Source organism: Bos taurus, chromosome 4, assembly GCF_002263795.3.
Source record: "Bos taurus isolate L1 Dominette 01449 registration number 42190680 breed Hereford chromosome 4, ARS-UCD2.0, whole genome shotgun sequence".
NCBI lineage: Eukaryota > Metazoa > Chordata > Mammalia > Artiodactyla > Bovidae > Bos > Bos taurus.
This window is the reverse complement of record NC_037331.1, coordinates 50,724,237-50,730,389: the sequence shown is the minus strand read 5'-3', so window position 1 is coordinate 50,730,389 and position 6,153 is coordinate 50,724,237. Positions and strand designations below refer to the sequence as shown.

The window sequence follows — 6,153 nt, the reverse complement described above, 5'->3', positions numbered from 1 at the left end:
TAGTAGTGATATTTGTATTTTATCCAATTATTCACCATCAATATACTGTGTCAACTGATATTTGAACCATGCTGCTGAGGGACTGTTATTATTGAACTAAACTCTTGTGAAGGAAATTTATTTGTGTCTAAATGGTATAAAAAGGACTGCCGATAGTTTGTCTGAATGAAGATCCAATTAAGGTTTACTTATTGTAATTGGTTCATGTATCTTATGAGTTCCTTTCTAGATTCTCTCTCCATTTTCTTTCTTTTTTTTTTTTTTCATGCAATTTGCTGGTTGGAGAAACCAGGTTGTTTATCTTTTACAGTTTTCCAGAGTCTGGATTTTGCTGTATTCTTCTCTACAGAGTTGTTTAACAAGTTTCTGTACTCCTCCTCATTTCATGTAAACTAGCGGTTAGATCAACAAAGGCTTTAGGCTGGCTCCTAAGCCCTTTTGAAAAACCGTAATAGGTTTTGATTTGATTTAAGTCATACCTGAATGGCCTAGTGGTTTTCCCTACTTCCTTCAATTTAAGTCTGAATTTTGCAATAAGGAGCTCGTGATCTGAGCCACAGTCTGCTCCAGGTCTCTTTTTTGCTGACTGTACATAGCTTCTCCATCTTTGGCTGCAAAGAATATAATCAATCTGATTTTGGTATTGACCATCCGATGCTGTCCATGCATAGAGTCCTCTCTTGTGTTGTTGTAAATTCCCTATGATGAAGAGGATATCTTTTTGGTATTAGTTCTAGGTCTTGTAGGCCTTCGTTAGAGCCTTTCAACTTCAGCTTCTTTGAAATTAGTGGTTGGGGCATAGACTTGGATTACTGTGATGTTGAATGGTTTGCCTTGGAAACCAACAGAGATCATTCTGTCATTTTGAGATTGCACCCAAGCACTGTGTTTCGGACTCTTGTTGATTGTGAGGGCAACTCCATTTTTTCTAAGGGATTCTTGTCCACAATAGAATATATAATGGTCATCAGAATGAAATTTGCCCATTCCTATCCACTTTAGTTCACTGATTCCTAAAATGTTGATGTTCACTCTTGCCATCTCCTGCTTGACCACATGCAATTTATTTTGATTCATGGACCTAACATTCCAGGTTCCTATTAAATATTGTTCTTAATAGCACTAGACTTTACTTTCATCATGAGACACATCCACAGCTGAGAGACATTTCCACTTTGGCCCAGCCTCTTCATTCTTTCTGGAGCTATTTTGCCTCTCTTCTCCAGTAGCATATTGGACATCTTCCTACCTGGGAGGCTCATCTTTTGGTGTCATAACTTTTTGCCTTTTATACTGTTCATACTTCCTGATGGCTCAGATGGTAAAGCGTCTGCCTACAATGCAGGAGACCCAGGTTCAATCCCTGGGTTGGGAAGATACCCTGGAGAAGGAAATGGCAACCCACTCCAGTATTCTTGCCTGGAAAATCCCATGGACGGAGGAGCCTGGTTGGCTACTGTCCATGGGGTCGCAAAGAGTTGGACATGACTGACTGAGCAACTTTACTACTTACTTACTGAGGTTTTTGAGGCAAGAATTAAGTGGTTTGCCATTCCTTGTCCAGTGGACCATGTTTTGTCTGAACTCTCCACCATGACCCACTGATCTTGGGTCCCCTGCATGGCATGGCTAGTAGATTCCTTAAGTTACACAAGGCTGTGATCCATGTGATCAGTTTGATTAGCTTTCTGTGATTATGGTTTTCCTTTTGGAGGCTGTGGGATTATGGATCTTGCTTCTTGATGGGAGAGACTGGCTGTGGGGAAAATTGGTTCTTGCTCTGGTGGGCAGGGCCATGCTCAGTAAATCTTTAATCTGATTGTCAGCTGATGGGTGGGGCTGTGCTCCCTCTCTGTTTGCTGTTTGGCCTGAGGTGATTCCATCCTGGAGTCTACAGGCTCTATGGTAAGGCTACTGGTAACCTCCAAAAAGGACTCAGGAGTGACCACAGGACTGAAAAAAGTCAGTTTTCATTTCAATCCCAAAGATAGGCAATGTCAGAGAATGTTCAAACTACCACACAATTGCACTCATTTCACATGCTAGCAAGATTATGCTAAAAATCCTTCAAGCTAGGCTTCAGCAGTATGTGAACCAAGGACTGCCAGAAGCACAAGCTGGATTTAGAAAAGGCAGAGGAACCAGAGATCAAATTGCCAACATCTGCTGGATCATAGAAAAAGCAAGGGAATTAAAAAAAAAAAAATCTACTTCTGTCTCATTGACTATGCTAAAGCCTTTGACTATGTGGATCACAACAAACTGTGGAAAATTCTTCAAGAGATGGGAATACCAGATCACATTACCTGTCTGCTAAGAACCTGTATACAGGACGGGAAGCAATAGTTAAAACCGGACATGGAACAACAGACTGGTTCAAAATTGGGAAAGGAGTACGTCAAGGCTGTATATTGTCATCCTGCTTATTTAACTTATATGCAGAGTACATCATGTGAAATGCCAAGCTGGGTGACTCATAAGCTGAAATCAAGATTGCCAGGAGAAATATCAACAACAGATATGCAGATGATACTACTTTAATGGCAGAAAGCAAAGAGGAACTAAAGAGTCTCTTGGTGAAGGTGAAAGAGGAGAATGAAAAAGCTGGTTTGAAACTCAACATTCAGGAAATGAAGATCATGGCATCTGGTCCCATCACTTCATGGCAAATAGATGGGAAAAAGTGGAAACAATGATAGATTTTATTTTCTTGGGTTCTGAAATCACTGCAGATTGTAACTGCAGCCATGAAATTAAAAGACCTTGCTCCTTGGAACAAAAGCTATGACAAACCTAGTCAACAGAGACATCACTTTGCCAACAAAGGTTTGTAAAGTCAAAGCTGTGGTTTTTCCAGCAGTCATGTATATATGTGAGTTGGACCGTAAAGAAGACTGAGTGCCAAAGAATTGATGCTTTTGAATTGTGGTACTGGAGAAGACTCTTCCCCTGGACAACAAGGAGATCAAACCAGTCAGTCCTAAAGGAAATCAGCCCTGAATATTCATTGGAATGACTGATGCTAAAGCTGGAGCTCCAAATTTCAGCCACCTGATGTGAAGAGCCAACTCACTGGAAAATACCCTGATGCTGGAAAAGATTGAGGGCAGGATAAGAAGCGGGTGACAGAGGATGAGATGGTTGGATGGCTTCACAGGCTCAATGGACATGAGTTAGCGTGAACTCTGGGAGGTAGTGAAGGACAGAGGAGCGTGGCGTGGTGCAGTTTGCGGTTGCAAAGAGTCGGACATGATTTAGTGACTGAACAACAATTGGTATGATAGTTTTCTTGCATTTTGCTGTGATGAGCTATCTTCAGCTTACTTGTACATGTTCTAAGCTCACTTGCAGACATGGGACTCACCAGTTCTTCAGAAACCCAGGTTCCTTTCAGTAGGAAATGGTATTTGAAGACCAAAATTTGGTCACTAGAGTTTCTCCTTGCTATAGAATTGGTCACTGGATTGGTTCTTTCAGTGGGTTGAGCTAAGAAATAGATACAGATAAAATACGTAATGAAGTTGAACTGAGCAAAAAAGTACATCTCTGTATACTTCTGTTTCTCTTTCTATGTTTATGTCTGTGTCTCTGTTTCTATATCTTCTATAATGAAAATATGTTATAAGGTCATACTGCTATTTCCCATCCAATTTCAGGACTGTAGGGTTTTTACTTACCTTTCTTTTATCTTCTGTTTACATTTTGTTTCTACCGTGCCAAGAATCCCGTTTCTCAAAAACACTAATAGTGATAAAAAAAATTAAGGTATTACGTAATTATTCTCTGGCTCACCATTTCAAAATAGTAGTACCAGGTGGCACAGTGGTAAAGAACCCATCTACCAGTGCTGGAGATGCAAGAGACGTGGGTTTGATCCTAGGGCGGGGAATATCCCCAGGAGTAGGAAACGGAACCCCACTCCTCTATTCTTGCCTGGAAAATCCCATGGACAGAGGAGCCTGGTGGGCTGCAGTCCATGGGGTCACAGAGTTGGTCGCAACTGAGCACGCACACAGACACACCAGCACTACTTTTAATTTCCTTTTCCTATTTATCCCTTGCAGTTTTTTTTTTTTTTTCCTCCTCGTATTAGGGTATATTCCAGAAGATAGGTGCAGGCACATTTCTTTGCTTTACAGTCACTTGGAATAATTCCTGGCTGTGTGATTATGCTGCCTGCTGGAGATACGTTTAGGTTCCTTTGGTTTTTCTTTGCTGTCTTTTTTTTTTTTTTCTGGTTCTCTCTGGTAAACTAGTCTGCCTACTTCATTGTTCTTAAGGAGCTACCAAGCTGCTCTCATTGGCTTCCCACCTAAATCTTCGATGTTTCTGAAAATGCCTTCAGGCTTGAGCTTCTGTTCCCAAAGCTTCTGTTCCTTTGGGGAGAGTTCTGTCTTGGTGATGTGGCCTCTCCATTTGGGCTAAGTCTCTGAGTCACTGCTCCAGAGCTAGGGGCAAGCAATTTCCTACTGACCCAGCTTTATAGCAAGTTATCGAGCTCAGTCTGGTCTTCTAAGCTTGCCTTGCCTGATTAAGAACCTCTGCCCTTTGAAATAGCTAGTGGGAGAGCTCTCAGGGCCAGAGGGTTCTAGGCTGCCACATCTGGGAAGCTCCTCTGCCCTAGAATGGGCACCATGCGGGGAGGGGAGCAGGGTGCCCCCTGACCTCTCCATTGCCCTCATCTCAAATTTAGCCTCTGTGACACAGACCTGCAGGCTGGCAGAGTGTGAAATGGTGCTGGCCCACACCTCTGGGTATGTGGGCCATACTGCAGGCCTAGGCTGTGAACTGGGGGGAAAGGGAACCCCAGCTTCTTGACTGCAACATGCCAGAGTATAGCTTCTGTCATACCAAGCTCAGGAAGGGATATGGGAGCAAGTTATGGCTGAATAGCTATGGACTTTTGTTGTTCTTAATAGACTGATTATATTTTCTTGAATAAATGTTTCTTCATTTGCTGTATACCATTAGTCCAGAGACTTTAAATGGTTGTTTGATCATTTTTACCAGTACCTTTTGTTTCCCTGAGAGCAGGTCCACAAGTTCATCACCTGCCTATTCCAGAAGGTGTCCTCCAGCTAAATGCTAATTCCTGTGGTTTTCAGCTTTTCTGATCTTTCTTCCCTCAGTTAACTCTTATTTTCCCACTGAATTTGTGCCAGGTGCTGTTCATAGACAGTTCTCATTTTGTTCCTCACACAATCTCTGTGGATGAGGTTCATAATTCTGTGAGGCTCAGAGGTTACAGGTCTTTCCAAAAATCACATCTGACTGGATTATGAGCCATTGGAAGTTTACATTCATTTCTAATCAGAGAGAAGTCAGCTGACAGTTTACCATAGAAAGAGAGAATCACTTTCTAGTTACAGTTTCCACTTTAGGGAGCTTACCAGCCCTGTATTTCCTTCCCACTAAGTCCCAAACTGCTGAAAATCTCTTCAGAAAAACAGAATGCTCACAGCAGGAAAAAGCTCATGTTTTCTAGCACTACCGAGATCAGACTTGTGGCTATGTTATTGATTTGTGATAGTCTTTACTAACCCTGAGGGCTTCCCTTGTGGCTCAGCTGGTAAAGAATCTGCCTGTAGTGCCGGAAACCTGGGTTCAATCCCTGGGTTGGGAAGATCCCCTGGAGAAGGGAAAGGCTACCTACTTCAGTATTCTGGCCTGGAGAATTCCATGGACTGTATAGTCCATGGGGTCCCAAAGAGTCGGATACCACTGAGCAACTTTCCCTCACTCACTCACTCATTAACACTGAACTACCTACTATAACCCAGAGTCTTCAAAGGTACTAACAAGGGCCTTGGATGGACTTGTATCCATAGTTTCTCAATCTGTTTAAGGGGATGTTGTGTGTGCGAAGTCACTTCAGTCATATCTGACTCTGCGACCCTTTGGAATTGGCCCACAAGGCTCCTCTGTCCATGGGATTCTCCATTCAGGAATATTGGAATGGGTTGCCATGCCTTCCTCCTGGGGATCTTCCTGACCCAGGGATCGAACCCATGTCTTTTATGTCTCCTGCATTGGCAGGTGGGTTATTTAACACTAGTTACTGAAGAACTTAACAAAGCTTTTAACATGCAAAGTGCATTTTCAATTAAGAGTAGAATATCATGTGCTATATTTCCCACTTTATTTGGTTGTGCA

At 42.4% G+C, this 6,153-nt stretch overlaps 1 non-coding gene across 1 annotated transcript; it reads left to right on the top strand.

Annotated features, from left to right (window-relative positions):
- The first annotated feature begins 1,303 nt into the window (after positions 1-1,303).
- TRNAC-ACA (transfer RNA cysteine (anticodon ACA)) lies at positions 1,304-1,376 on the top strand. The gene has a single exon. It is a non-coding gene; the product is annotated as a tRNA-Cys (tRNA).
- The last annotated feature ends 4,777 nt before the right edge of the window (positions 1,377-6,153 follow it).